The 16,238-nt window shown below is 34.9% G+C and overlaps 1 protein-coding gene across 5 annotated transcripts in view; it reads left to right on the top strand.

Moving 5' to 3' along the window:
- Nucleotides 1-16,238, top strand: part of CPQ (carboxypeptidase Q) — a 498,122-nt gene that overhangs the window by 64,866 nt on the left and 417,018 nt on the right. The window contains exon 1 of one of the 5 annotated variants that reach the window (XM_036830875.1): nt 12,485-12,507. The exons of the other annotated variants lie outside the window; for them this stretch is intronic. The gene's annotated coding sequence lies outside the window, so the exon portion shown is untranslated. Of the gene's footprint in view, nt 1-12,484; nt 12,508-16,238 lie in introns of those variants that run through there. 5 annotated transcript variants of the gene reach the window in all.

The following is a 16,238-nucleotide window of genomic DNA, read 5'->3' as shown; positions in this document are numbered from 1 at the left end:
CCGGAGTCAAGAGATGCAAAAGCTGAGAAACTCCCTTTAATATCAACACACCTCCTCACATTAAAACCTTTAACAATCAAGCCATACCTAATTTTAAATACAATGTTTTAAAAATGAAATATTATCTTATAGATAGCTTTTAGTAAGTAGCCGGAATTAGAGAAAAAACCGTCTTTCCTCTGTGTCTTACTTTCTTGGTACATTCTGCCTTATGAAGGCCAAGAGCCCATAGGAATAAAAAAAAAAAAAAAGTTACTTGCTGTCAGCAGTCTTATCAGACTGCCCACCCTGTGGTCTCTGCTTCTGTCCACCTTATTTTCTTTATCCTCACTGTCACTCCATCAGTAATCACTTCTCCTTCTTATAAAGCCCAGCCAAAAGCAAATTTCTTCCAGATGCTTCTCCTTGTACCTGGACCTCTCAAAGCATCCAATAGTGGCAGCTGAAGTAGATGAGAAAGGATTTTACCTTTTCGTATAGTCCTTTTAAAACTTGTAAAAGCAGTTTCACAGCTACCTGCTTCCTACAGCATGTCTCTGAGGTGTGTAGGAAAGGTCTCATTATGGCCTTTTGATACGTGAAGAAACTGAGGCATAAAAAGGTTGTGAATTGTAAGTAGTTAGCTGCAGTTTTAGCATCTTTCAGCCCCACAGCTCTAACGGTCAAATGCTATGTTGCAAAATATTTCCCACCAGTTTCTGACTCTTAAGAGTTTAAGTTATATGACATGGCTGATACCTGGGGTTTGGGGTATTTGCAATTTGCTGAGCTCATTGTTGGAATGGGCCAACCGCTGCCCAAGGCATGGAAAGAAGAATGGCTATGAACAGACTACCAGAATGTGAACACACTTTGAGAAGGGTCTACTGCTGAGGTGAATGTGCTGTCACCTGCATGCATGAGACCAAAGCCACCCCCCAAAAATTCTTGCTTTCAGAATTTGACCCTGTGTCTCTTACAGATTGGTTATTCCAGTTTCATCTAGTTGGCCCACACTGACTTTGGGTTGTTTGGGGCAGTAAGAGATGTGTACTGTAAAGATTGCTGGGAATTGGGAACCTAGGGTTTGAATTCTGGAACTTCCCGAGGTTAGATTCATGACTTTTATTGTCCTGGCCTCAGCTTTCTCATCTGGCAGTTGAGGGGCTTGTACCAGATCAGTGATTCTCGGAATATGTTCCTTGGATATGTATCAGAATTACTAGGGGGGCTTGTTAAAAGTCGAGATTCCTGGACTCCACACAGGCCTACAGGATTGGAACCTCTGGGGATGGGACTCAGGTACCTTCCTTTTAACGAGCTGACCAAGCATGTGCACTGAAGTTTGAGCACCTCAGAATGAGGTTCCTTCTACCTTTGACGTCCTATGATTTTCTGAGTGAGAAAGATAAAAAAGAAAGATAGCAATTATGGATTTAATTTTGGCAGAGATTTCCTTACTCCTCTTTTTTTGTGTGTACAACTTTTTTTCTGACATACAAAAGCTGAATATATTTAATGTATGCAACTTGGTGGGCTTGGAGATAAGCATACACTTTTGAGACCATCACTGCAGTCAGTGCCGTAAATGTATCCATCACCTCCAAAAGCTTCCTCTTCCTCCCTCCTTTCCTCCCTTCCCCTCTTCCTTCCTCCCTTCCTCTCTTCCTTCACCCCTCCCTCCTAAGAACACAACATTAGATTACACTCTCAACAAATTTATAAGTATATAATACAGTATTGTTAACTATAGGCACTATGCTGTACAGTAGTAGATCTCTAGGACTTACTCATCTTGCATAACTGAAACTTTGTCTTCTTGAACCAACATTGCCCCATTTCCTCCTCCCAGCCCCTGGTAACCACAATTTTATTCTCTGCTTCTGAGTCTGACTATTTTAGATTCTTCATATAAGTAGGATCATGTATTCATTCTTCTGTCTCTGGCTTATTTCACTTAGCATAATGTCCTCCAGGTTTATTTACATTGTTGCAAATGGCAGGATTTCCTTTATATAAGGCTGAATAATATTACATTGACTGTAAATACTACATTTTCTTTATCCCTGGACATTTACGTTGTTTCCATATCTTGGCTATTGTGAAAAATGCTGCAGTGCATGGGAATGCAGATATCTCTTTGAGATCCTGATTTCAATTCTTTCAGATAAATACCCAGAAGTGGAATTCCTAGATCATATGGTAGTTCTGTTTTTAGTTTTTTGAGGAAACTCCATACTGTTTCCATGGTGGCTGCACCAATTCACATTCCCACAACAGTGTACGAAGTTTCTCTTTTCTATACATCCTTGATAACATTTATCTTTGTCTTTTTCGATAATACCCATCCTAACAGGTGTGAGGTGATATCTCATTTTGGTTTTGATTTGCATTTCACTGATGAGTAGTGATATTGAGCACTTTTTCATGTACCTGTCAGCCATAACTGATCACTCTTCTTTAATGTCAAAGACTCTAGTTGTTTTAAATTTGCCAGAAATCAACTAATTAGTATGTGATGACAGTATATAATTTTCATTATTTATGTCTGTCTCTCCCAACTTATCTGCTTTGGTCCTGTTTTTTTCCTGCATAACTACAGTAACTTTCAATCTCTTCTCATGCAAATTCATCCTTTATGCTATTATCTGCAGGGGTTTTGTTGTCTGTAAAATAACAAACGCAAAGAAGTCCCTCACACAATTGATATGTTATTTCTTTGTGTTATAAAACACAATTTCTCAGCATGGCTTACTAGAACTTTTCAAGTACTGCCTCATACCTTACCTTTGTAGTTTTATCTCCCAAATTTTCACCATTCATCCATCTAGGAATCCTTTGGTTCTCAAACTAGTGCAGGTAGCTGATTACCTAGAGTCAGTCATCCTTTTCCTAATTTTTTTTAAGTATGAAATAGTTTTATATTTTACTTCTTCACTGGATCCAGAGACAATCTTATTCATAGAAAATATGCTAAAACATTAAACCATAAGGATTTATTTATAAGAAAGCAAGCACTAGATTTAGTGCTTGCTTTGGCTTTTTAATTTTTTTACTTAATATTTTTGTGTATTTATTTTTACTGTTTGCTACTTCTTGCTATTAGAAAATTGGAAACAAGTACAAAAGAATAGACGAGGAAAATTAACTTCCACGAAAGACCCTGAATAGCCAAAGCAATCTTGAGAAAGAAAAATGGAGCTGGAGGAATTAGGCTCCCTGACTTAAGACTATACTATAAAGTAAATCAAAACAGTATGGCACTGGCACAAAGACAGACTTATGGATGAATGGAACAGGATAGAAAGTCCAGAAATAAATGCATGAACCTATGGTCAATTAATTGATGACAAAGGAGGCAAGAATATACAAGGGAGAAAAGACAGTCTCTTCAATAAGTGGTGCTGGGAAAACTGGATAGCGACATGTAAAAGAATGAAATTAGAACACTCTCTAACACCATACACAAAAATAAACTCAAAATGGATTAAAGACCTAAATGTAAAACTGGATACTATAAAACTCTTAGAGGAAAACAGGCAGGATACTCTTTGACATAAATCACAGCAATATCTTTTTGGATCCACTTCCTAGAGTAATGAAAATAAAAAGAAAAATAAACAAATGGGACGTAATGAAACTTAAAAGCTTTTGCACAGCAAAGGAGACTATAAACAAGACGAAAAGACAGCCCTCAGAATGGGAGAAAATATTTGCAAACGAATCAATGGACAAAGGATTAATCTCCAAAATATATAAACAGCTCATGCAGCTCAATATTAAAAAAACAAACAACCCAATCAAAAAATGGGCAGAAGACCTAAACAGACATTTCTCCAAAGAAGATCTGCAGATGTCCAAGAGCAGATGTTGATCTGCTCAACATCACTAATTATTAGAGAAATGCAAATCAAAACTACAAAGAGGTATCACCTCACAGTGGTTAGAATGGGCGTCATCAGAAAATTTACAAACAACAAATCCTGGAAAGGGTGTGGAAAAAAGGGAACCCTCTTGCACTGTTGGTGGGAAAGTAAATTGATACAGCCACTATGGAGAACAGTATGGAGGTTCCTTAAAAAACTAAAAATAGAATTACCATGTGACCCAGCAATCCCACTACTGGGCATATACCTAGAGAAAATCATAATTCAAAAAGACACATGCACCCCAATGTTCATTGCAGCACTATTTACAATAGCCAGGTCATGGAAACAACCTAAATGCCCATCGACAGACGAATGGATAAAGAAGATGTGGTACATATATACCATGGAATATTACTCCGCCATAAAAAGGAATGAAATTGGGTCATTTGTAGAGACGCAGATGGACCTGGAGAATGTCATACAGAGTGAAGTAAGTCAGAAAGAGAAAGACAAATATCCTATGATATCACTTATATGTGGAATCTAAAAAATGATGTAAATGAACTTATTTACAAAACAGAAACAGACTCACAGACTTAAAAATCAAATTTACGGTTACCAAAGGGGAAAGGTGAGGGAGGGATAAATTAGGAGGTTGGGATTAACATATATACACTACTATATATAAAATAGATAATCAGCAAGGACCTACTGCATAGCAGAGGGAACTCTATTCAACACTCTGTAATAATCTTTATGGGAAAAGAATCTGAAAAAGAGTAGATATATGTATATGTATTACTAAGTCACTTTGCTGTACACCTGAAATTAACACAACATTGTAAATCAACTATTTTCCAATATAAAATAAAAATTTAAAAAAACCCTCCAAGTTACAAAATAAATGAGTCATAGAGATAACATGTACAGCATGGAGAGTATAGTACTATACTCAAAGAGTGAGATACTACAAAGAGTATGTAATATCTTTGTATGATGACAGATGGTAACTAGACTTAACATTGGGATCATTCTGAAATGTGCAGAAATATTGAATCACTGTGTTGTGCACCAGGAACTGACATAGTGTTGAGGTCAATTATACTTCAACAAATAAACAAACAAACTCATAGAAAAAGATCAGATCTGTGATTACCAGAGGTAGAGGGTAGGAGGAGAAGGAATTGGATGAAGGCAGACAAAATGTGTAAATGTCCAGTTATAAGATAAATAAGTGCTAGGGATGTAATGTACGTGATCAATATAATGAACACTGCTGTGTGCCATATGTGAAGGTGGTAAGAGAGTAAATTCTAAGAGTTCTCATCACAAGGAAACGTAGTTTTTCTTTTTCATTTCTTTTGTGTCTATATTCGATGATGGATTTTCACTAAACTTATTGTGGTAATCATTTCATGGTATGCGTAGTGTCAAATCATTATGCTTAAACTTACACAGTGCTTTATGTCAATTATATTTCAATAAAACTGGAGGAAAAAAGTACCAAAACATTTTCATGCAAGAATAACTTAAAATTAAGAATATCCTATATATTACTTTAGAAAAAAGATTTGTTGTACCAGATTGCCATTCATGGCTTAAACAATAAACTACCTTGATTCAGTTTGTGCAGCACCAGGGTTCTCTGTGAAGTAGCAGGGTCTGTGTCCCTGTGGTTTTTTTCTTTCTGGAATGCCTTTCTCAAGCTTCTCTTCTTGAAGAACTCCTACTCATTGTTCAAGACTCAGTGGATTTGTCACCTTCTCTGTGAAGCCTTTTCTGATGCCTATGGATCCGATGAAGTACTCTCTCCTATATATTTTCCATGTTACTTGGGATATTTGTCTATACTTTTTTATAATTCATATTGAACATAATAACACTAACTATAATTATTATTATTCTGTTTCTGTCTCTCTTGCTAGGTTATGTTTTTTATTCTGCTTTATACCTAAGTGCCTCTATGGGGTCTGGCATAAAGTGATGTTCAATAATTATTAAATGAAAAATTTCTTTTGACTAAGATATTTTTTCTTCAAGAAATTTATCCTTCTTGCCTTATTTTGTAGTACCTGGAACACAGGATCTTATAGGTACCCACTTGTCAATGATAGACTGGCCAAGTGATCTGACTTCTCTCCTTGCTCTGGGAAATAGTTTAACTCTGTCAAAGAGCAATCAAGAAAAATTCACATATTGAGTGTGATGTGATGATGGCTCTTTGAAAAGCTTGGAACTACCTTCTTAATTTAATAGACTTGTGTCTGTCTCAAGTCTGGATTGGGGCCAGTGTTTGAGTATCCCAATTAGTAAGTATCAGAACCCAGGAATTCATAATCTTTCATTCTGACCTGAAAAATTGCTGAGATGATTTGTCAGTAAACAGTACAGACCTTCTAGGAGTAGAAGGAAGAGGGAGGAAGCCTACAGCTTGGAAGGGGTGCTCGCTGCCAGTGTGGAACTCAGGAAAGAGGCTTAGTTCAGGTCTGGTAAAGAGCTTGAGAATGAGGGAAATGTAAGGGCACAGTAGTCAAGAAAGTATCTTAGTACTGGGGGTTGGCTTGGGTGTGAGGGAAGAGGCAGTTTACACTGTTGGTGAGGACAGAAGTGTAAGTTGGTACAGCCTTTCTAGAGTGCGGTTTTGCAGTGTGTGTTAAACATCTTAAGCGTGTTTACACTTACTTTTCTCGCCAATTCCACTTCTAAGAATTTTTCTTTTGCTTTTTTTTTTCCCCTAAGGATTTTTCTTAATGGAATAATCTGAGATGTTTGTATAAAGATATTTATTTGGAATCAATCTAAAGGTCCAAAAATAGGGAACTGATCAAATAAATGGATTTATCTATACAGGGGGATGTTACACAGGCATTTAAGTAATAATATAGAGTTATATTTATTGAAAAGGAAAGAGGTACATGATACATTAAAAAGAGCTGTCCATGGGGACTTCCCTGGTGGTCCAGTGGCTAAGTATCTGCACTCCCAGTGCAGAGGGCCCCAGTTTGATCCCTGGTCAGGGAACTAGATCTCGCATGCCGCAAGTAAGAGTTCGCATGCTGCAACTAAAGATCCTGCATGCCACAACAAAGATCCCACAGGCCACAACGAAGATCCCGCGTGCCGCAACTAAGACCCGGCACAGCCAAATAAATAAATAAAATAAATAAATATTAAAAAAAAAAGAGCTGTCCGTGAAACCATGGGTAGATTATGATTAATTTATTTTTAATTAATTTATTTTTGGCTGTGTTGGGTCTTCGTCACCGTGCACAGGCTTTCTTTAGTCATGGCGAGCAGGGGCTACTCTTCCTTGCGGTGCGCGGGCTTCTCATTGCGGTGGCTTCTCTTGTTGTGGAGCACCGGCTCTAGGCGTGTGGGCTTCAGTAGTTGTGGCTCGCGGGCTTCAGTAGTTGTGGCTCACGGGCTCTAGAGCACAGGCTCAGTAGTTGTGGCGCACAGGCTTAGTTGCTCTGTGGCATGTGGGATCTTCCCGGACCAGGGCTCGAACCCATGTCCCCTGCATTGACAGGTGGATTCTTAACCACTGTGCCACCAGGGAAGCCTGGATTATGATTAATTTTTGTAAAACATATATATTTATGTATATGTGGACCAAACAATTATGGGGAGTTATACACTGAGAAATTTTTTCTTTTGATTTATCTTCTTTGCTTTTTTTTTTTTTTTTTGCCCTGTGGCGCAGCATATGGGATCTTAGTTTCCTGGCCAGGGATGGAACTTTTGCCCCCTGCAGTAGAAGTGCAGAGTCTTAACCACTGGACTGCCAGGGAAGTCCTCTTTTCATTTATCTTAATGTTACAAATTTTCTACAGAGAGCATATAATACTTGACTTATAAAGAGATAATAATTTTTTTCAAAATTGTTACCTATAGAAAGGATGATTCATTCAGATTAGTATTCTCTGGATTGAATGAATAGTACTTGGAATAGAATAAATGTATCATATGTATTAGCAAATTAAATGAGTGAAAGAGTAGGCAAGCAAGTTTACTCCCAACTTGGCATTATTAGGTAATATCAGGGAGATTTTTCTGAATTTTATTCCTTCATCTTCTTCCAATGGAACTGCTTCTGCAGGACAGCTGTTTTTAGTTTTTCTTGAGATCTTTTCTCCTTCCCTGGTTTTCACTTCTCAGACACCAGTTTATGAGGTTACATGCCTTCCTTAGTGTGAGGTTGTGCCCCTTCCTTTTTCTGGGTGTTGCTGGTGATTTCTGGCTGGCCATTACATTATTTTTGCTCATTTCATTAAAGGTTTTGAGAGTCAGGTTTCATGATCCCATGTCGTTTCATCATCCTGTGAGCCCTTCCAGTGGCTATAAGGTCTAGAAAATTCTTCCTCTCTAAACTTTGGCAAATATTTATCTATTCTGTTCAAAAATATATTTTCATTTAATTCTAAAATTTATTGGAAATCCATTTTTGTATGGTTTGAAGTGAGACCGTAAGTTGATTTTTTTTATTCCAAAATAGTTAGTTTTACACAAATCACTTATAGAGTAATCCATTTTTTCCATATGGGCTTGTGATGTGTACTTTGTCATATATTAAGTTATATATGAGTCTATTTCAGGCCTGTTTGTTTTGTTGCATTGATCTATTGATTCTTACCTTAGTATTATACTGTTTTAATTATTAAAAGATAATAATACAATTTAATATCTGGTTTGGGTACATTTCCACTGATTTTACTTTTTCTTTTTTTACCATAACTATCTTCATGCACAATGTTTGCCATACTCAATGCTTGGCATTATTCCAGAAATATAAATTTATTTGGGAATAATTGACATTTTCCATTATTTAGTCTACCCTCCAAAACATGTTTGTTTAATTTTCTCTTCTGTTTCATCTCTCAGGGTTTTACTTAAGTAATTTATAGTTTGTAGCTATTGTGAATTAGACCTTCCCCTCATTACATTTTCTAATTGGTTATTGCTAGTATATAGAAAACTGAATCTTGAATATATATTTTATACTTAGCCAGTTTGTTGAGTGTTATTATTAGTTTTAATAGTTTTTTGATTCTCTTATTTTTCTAGAAAAACAGTCATCTTGTGCAAATAATTATAATTTCTATTCTATTTTCAATTTTAGTATGTGTGCTGCCGAAGGGAGTGCAATCCCCTTTTCAAATATTTATATATCTTTTTTCTTTTCTTGAATGTTAGTAGTGATCCTGGACATCCTTACCTTCTTCCTGATTTTAATGAGAGCAATTTTAGTAATTTGCTGGTAAAAGGGATTGGCAATTGGTCTGAGAGATTAAGAAATACACTTTGCTTCCTAGATCACTAGGAGGCTTAAAAATCAGAAAAAAAGGTGTTGAATTTTATCAAATGATCTTTTGTCCTTTTTGATAATTATGCGCTCTTTCTCATTTGACCTAGTGTTGTTTAATGTGTTATATTAATATACCTTCTAATATTAAATAATCCTTGTATTCCTGAGGTAATCCCTACTTCATTGTGCTGGTTTATTGTTTTAATATACTTGACTTAATTTCACTGGTTCCTCATTTAGAATTTTCACAACTGTATCCATAAATGAATCACGTCTGGAGTACCATTAATTGAAGTGTTTTCTAAAAAGGAATATTATGAGGAAAAAAAAGGGTTCGATGGTCAAACACATTTGAGAAAGACAGATCAAAACATTTAAATGAATTTCTTTGCTTCTGGCCTCTCAGAGACTTTAATGTGCTAATACATGCTGTAAATTTCTGAGAGAGTGTTTTCCAAACTAGTCCACAATAGACTTTCCCTCTCAGAAAGTGATGCTAATGTCCACAGAACCCTCTTTGGAATATACTAGTCATTTTCATATTTTGGCATTCGAGTTATGTTAACCTCGTAAAGTGAATTGGGATAGCTTTTCATAATTGTATATGCTCTGGAATAGATTATACAATATGGACGTTAATCAGTCTCTTGAAAACTTTCAAGGTCTTGCCCATAGCACTGTCTGGTTCTAGAGCCAGTTTTGCAAATTATCTCTTGATAACATTTGCAATGTCTTCCATGGATATTCAGCTTTCTTACTCCATTGAATCAATTTTATTAATTCATATTTCTAGAAAATTGTTCACATTATTGAGATTTCTAAATTTGTTAAAATGTAATTATGTGTAGAATTCTTGTTAATTCTTAAGACATGTTTACTTATGTGTTGGTAAATACAATAGAAAGAAATGATCTATGCCAAATATTTGAAACACAGTGTATGGCACTTTGTAAACGGTGAATTCTTTTATTTTCTACTTCCTTTCTAATTTTCTTTCTTTTTTATTTAGGTTTGTCAGAACTTTGTCAATTTTTCCCAACTAATCACCTCTTCTACTTATCTATTTACCCACCTATCTATCCATCTATTTATTTTATTGTTTTAAAATTCCTCAGTTTTCTTCTTAGATTGTTATTTTATTCTTCCTGTGTTTCTTGCAGTTGTTTTTTTCTTTCTTTTCTAGCTTCTTAAGTTGATTGAATAGTTCATTTAAACAGAATTCTTGGTTAGTAATAAAAATATTTAAGTCTATTAATTTGATTTTAAAATAGTTATGTATTTTGTGTTCCTTTATACACATGGTGCAATATTCAAAGTTTACAAAAAGACTTGCAAAGAAAATTGAGTCTCCTTCCTTCCCCTGCCCCAGTAGTCTACTCATCAGGAAACAACTACAGTTCCCAGTTCCTTATGTTTTGTTCCAGAGCTACTCTAAGTGACTTTGTCAGGAATGCATACAATTATAGTTAGTTTTTATTTTCATTAGGTTTAAATAGGATCTACGTTTAAAAAAATTTTTTTTATTGGAGTATAGCTGATTTATAATGTGTTAGTTTCAGGTGTACAGCAAAGTGAATCAGTTATACATATACATATATCTACTCTTTTTTAGATTCTTTTCCCATATAGGTCATTACAGAGTATTGAGTAGAGTTCCATGTGCTATACAGTAGGTCCTTATTAGTTATCTATTTTGTATATAGTAGTGCGTATACGTCAATCCCAATCTCCCAATTTATTCCCCCTTTCCTTACCCTCTGGTAATGAGAAGTTTGTTTTCTACATCTGTAACTGTATTTCTGTTTTGTAGAGGATCTACTTTTAATTTAATTTTTCATTTAGCACAATAATTGGACTATGGCTTTAAAACTCTTTTTCACAAGATATTAAATTATTTTGTTATTAATTTCTATTTTTATTGCATGATTAGAAAGTATAGCCTAATTTATAGTCTAATTTATAACTATAATTTATACTGTTTGGAAAGTCCTGATATTCATCATGTGATCAATTACATGGTCAATTTTTGTAAATATTTCATAGATATTTTAAATTGTATTGTCTTTAGAGGCCCAAAGTATATAATTATTAATTCAAAACAATTTTTGTTTATTGTGGTTTACTTGATATATTATTATAGAGAGTAGTAAATTACTTTCTTTTTCAAATTGAACTTTTGTCAATTTTTATTTATATTCCTGATAATTTTTGTTTTATATTTTATTCCATATTTGGCACATAAAGCTTAATGATTCTTATATATTTATTCTAGATTCTAACTTTTACTTCTTTAGGAAAATCCTAAAAGTAATACCTTTACCTGGAAATAAGAATTCAAGTAATAGAGAAGGACATCAAATGAAAAGTAAAATATTTTTTCAGAGTCCCCACCCGCAATGTCACACTTAAGTGGTAATTATTTTTGAATATTTTTAAACTATTTTTATTTCTTCTAGTGGTTACTTCCATAACTTTAATAATATGTTTTTATCTTTCATTCTTAATTTAGTAACTGTTGATATTATATATTGATTTTTCAATATAAAAGATTAAGGTTTAAATTATTTATACTACCTTTACCTCTCCTCAAATTCCTCCTAATTTTAATTTTTAAACAACCTTTATAAATAAAAAAACAGTTAAACTGCAACTTCTTGATTCATTAGTTTTAAATATTTTTTGACTGTTATTTAAGATGAAGAAATGAATTTCCCAATTTAACTTTCTTTGTGCCTCTCTTTCTCTACCATCCAACTATGTTATCACTTTTATTTGGGGAAGGTTTAGAGCATTTTGTTCTCTAGTTATAATAAACCTTCCATACTTTGTCTATAGGTTGACTTTGAAAGTTAAAAGTTGATAGATGGCATTTTAATATAATAGTTATGTCAATATTCACTGCATATCTGGTAGAAATATTGAATATGTAGAGGAGACAGTGCAATTCAACATCTACACCCGTTGAAGGGGAATGTTCCAAAGGTCAAGGCTAAATGGATTCTTTCTCTTTTAATATTTCATCTATTACTCAGACTTGTAACTTGTTTCATATGTGGACCATTCTTGGAAAACGTTTTTGCTTTTTCTTTTTGGCGTTTCTAATTGTCTTTTTTCTTAACAAAAGAATCACATGCCTCTCTGCCATATACCAGTATCTTGCAACTGTTAGTCATAGTATTTGTTGAATGCTTTAGCATGTGTTGACATATTTTTTAGGTCTGTCATCATGGAATTTTATTTAATTTCACTTCTAGATTTGTTCCACTATTCCTTACATCCTGTATATTCCTCTCTTTTTATTCCATTTTCCCCCCCTGCAGTTCATATTCAAGTGATTTGCTTTCTCCAGGAAAGGTACGTCAAAGGTAAACTTTCTAGGTTCTTGCTTTTCTGAAAATGTCTTTGTTTTGACCTAATGCTTGACTGATATTCTGCTAGGTATAGAATCCTAGATTTAAAATAATTTCTTCTTAGCAATTTGAAAGTATTGCTCCTTTATCTTTTCATTTGTCTTTTAGCATGTACCATTCCTGATAAAAAGTCTGATGCCACTCTGATTATCTTTACTTTCTAGGTAACCTGAATTATTCCTTCTGGAAGTTTCTAATATTTTCTTTTTAACTTCAGTATTGTGAATTTTGTCAAATGTAACTAAGAATTGCTTTTTGTATTTATCCTGGTGAATATTTCTGGATTCTTTTAACCTAAAGACAGATATCTTCAGGTTTGAAAGTTTTTATTCAATTATTTATTCAGTTACTTTTTGCTTTTATTTTCTTTTGTACTTTTTGAAATTGTCATTTTAGTGGGCTTGCAGGAGGAAAAAGTGTTATTTGTAAGTAATTAGTCTGCTTTCTGCTATGAAAATAAATCTGCATTGTAATTTTTTTCAATATTAAGTGAACTTTTTTCTTTTTTTAAAATTTTTATTGGGGTATAATTGATTTACAATGTTGTGTTAGTTTCAGGTATACAGCTAAGTGAACCTATTATACAAATACATATGTCCACTCTTTTTTAGATTCTTTTCCCCTATAGGCCATTACAGAGTATTGAATAGAGTTCCCTGTGCTATACAGGAGTTCCTTATTAGTTATCTATTTTATATATAGTAGTGTGTACATGTCAATCCCAATCTTTCAATTTATCCTTCCCTCCCCTTACCCACCAGTAACCATACGTTTATTTTCTACATCTGTAACTCTATTTCTGTTTTGTAAATAAGTTCATTTGTACCCTTTTTTTAGATTCCACATATAAGCAATATCTCATGAGTTTTGTCTTTCTCTGTCTGACTTCACTCAGTGTGAGAATCTCTAGGTCCATCCATGTTGCTGCAAATGGTATTATTTTGTTCTTTTTTATGGCTGAGTAATATTCTACTGTATATATGTACCACATCTTTTTTATCCATTCCTCTGTTGATGGGCATTTAGGTTGCTTCCATGTCCTGGCCATTGTGAATAGTGCTGAAATGAACATTGGGGTGCATGTATCTTCTTGAATTATGGTTTTCTCCAGATATATGCCCAGGAGTGGGATTCCTAGATCATATGGTAGCTCTATTTTCATTTTTTAAAGGAACCTCCATACTGTTATCCATAGTGGCTGTACCAGTTTGCATTCCCACCAACAGTGTAGGAGGGTTCCCTTTTCTCCATACCCTCTCCAGCATTTACTGTTTGTAGAGTTATTGATGATGGCCATTCTGACAGGTGTGAGGTGATACCTCATCGTAGTTTTGATTTGCATTTCTCTGATAATTAGTGATGTTGAGCGTCTATTCATGTGCTTTTTAACCATCTGTATGTCTGCTTTGGAGAAATGTCTGTTTAGGTCTTCTGCCCATTTTTTGATTGGGTTGTTTGTTTTTTTGATATTGAGGTGCATGAGCTGTTTGTATATTTTGGAGGTTATTCCCTTGTCGGTTGCTTTGTTTGCAAACATTTTCTCTCAGAAAACTATAAGATACTGATGAAAGAAATAAAAGATGACACAAACAGATGGAGAGATATACCATGTTCTTGGATTAGAAGAATCAACATTGTGCAAACCACTATGCTACCCAAGGCAATCTACAGATTCAATGCAATCCCTATCAAACTACCAATGGCATTTTTCACAGAATTAGAACAAAAAACTTTATAATTTGTATTGAAACACAAAAGACCCCTAATGGCCAAAGCAATCTTGAGAGAGAAAAACAGAGTTGGAGGAATCAGGCTCCCTGACTTCAGGTTATACTACAAAGCTACAGTCAGCAAAACAACGTGGTACTGGCACAAAAACAGAAATATAGATCAATGGAACAGGATAGAAAGTCCAGAGATAAACCCACGCACCTATGGTCACCTAATCTATGAGGGGGCAAGGATATACATTGGAGAAAAGACAGTCTCTTCAATAAGTGGTGCTGGGAAAACTGGACAGCTACATGTAAAAGAATGAAATCAGAGCACACCTAACACCATACAGAAAAATAAACTCAAAATGGATTAAAGACCTAAATGTAAGGCCAGATACTATAAAGCTTTTAGAGAAGAACATAGGGAGAACAGTCTCTGACATAAATCGCAACAAGATCTTTTTCTGTCCACCTCCTAGAATAATGAAAATAAAAAGAAAAATAAACAAATGGGACCTAATTAAACTTAAAAGCTTTTGCACAGCAAAGGAAACCATATACAAAAAGAAAAGAAAACCTTCAGAAAGTAACCCTCTTTCTAGTTAATAATTTTTGTCTTGAATTCCTTTATGTTTTGTATGTACAATACCATCTTCCCCTTCTCTTTTTCTCCTTTTGCCTGGTATAGCTTTATTCAGCCTATTAGTTTATACCTCATTTTCTTTTAGATTTGTCATTTGTAAGCAGCCTTGAGTTGAATTAATGCTCACTAACAGTCCTTTAATACTGTGACTTTCCTATTAATCAGTTCTTAATTTTGATTGGACCCTTAAGGCAGAATGTCTTTTTTAAAAAAATTAATTAATTTATTTTTGGCTCTGTTGAGTCTTTGTTGCTGTGCGTGGGCTTTCTCTAGTTGCAGTGAGGCGGAGGCCACTCCTCGTTGCAGTGCCCGGGCTTCTCATTGCGGTGGCTTCTCTTGTTGCAGAGCACGGGCTTCAGTAGTTGTGGTTCACAGGCTCTAGAGTGCAGGCTCAGTAGTTGTGGCACACGGGCTTGGTTGCTCCGTGGCCTATGGGATCTTCCCGGACCAGGGCTTGAACTCGTGTCCCCTGCATTGGCAGGCAGATTCTTAACCAATGTGCCACCAGGGAAGCCCCAGAATGTCTTTAAGTAGCATTCTCAGGGAGTGTGGATATGTCATATTTTTGCTAAGCATATTCACATCTGAAAATATTGTTCTACTGCTTTGCGACACACACAGTAACTTGTCTGGGTGTCATATTCTTTGGGCACAGTTTTTTTCTCTAAAATCTGTGTGTAAATTGATACCTTTTTTCTTCCTTATATTTAGGGTGGGCAAGTCTGAGAGCAGCCTTTTGCTTCTTTCCTTCCTTTTCCCTCCCTATTTCCCTTTGTAGCAGTTGTTTTGTTGCCTGGATCTGGTATATTTGTGTGTGTATGTCTGTGTGTGTGTGTGTGTGTGTGTGTGTGTGTTTATGTTTTCATAGTGGAATTCAGAAATTTATTAAGGTATGATTTTTCTCAATGATTTTGGCTCAAACCAGAACACTGTCTTTTTATTTTATCGACTATTCTAAAGTTGATACAAGTTTTATTTGATTATTGCTTTTAATCTTTTTTTTTTTTTTTTAATCTAGCATACGTACAGTATCTTGGATATATATTCTGTGTTCGTCCTACCTACCATCTTCCTTTGTGTAGTTTTTTGTTTCTCTGTATTCTGGGAGAATTTTTCAAGCTTGTTCTCTGTATTTTTGCCATGTACATGGTCTATGCAGCAGCAGTTTCTACATCATCAGGAGCTTGTTAGGAATGCAGAATTTGGGTCCCCCTCCAAAACTGCTGAATCAGAATTTATATTTTAACAAGGCCCTTAAGTGATTCATGAGCACTTGAAAATTTGAGAAGTGCTACTCTATCACAAATTCCATTTTCT

This window comes from Balaenoptera musculus, chromosome 17 (assembly GCF_009873245.2).
Source record: "Balaenoptera musculus isolate JJ_BM4_2016_0621 chromosome 17, mBalMus1.pri.v3, whole genome shotgun sequence".
NCBI classification, from domain to species: Eukaryota; Metazoa; Chordata; class Mammalia; order Artiodactyla; family Balaenopteridae; genus Balaenoptera; species Balaenoptera musculus.
The sequence above is the reverse complement of the archived record's forward strand: the minus strand, read 5'-3'. Positions and strand labels throughout refer to the sequence as shown.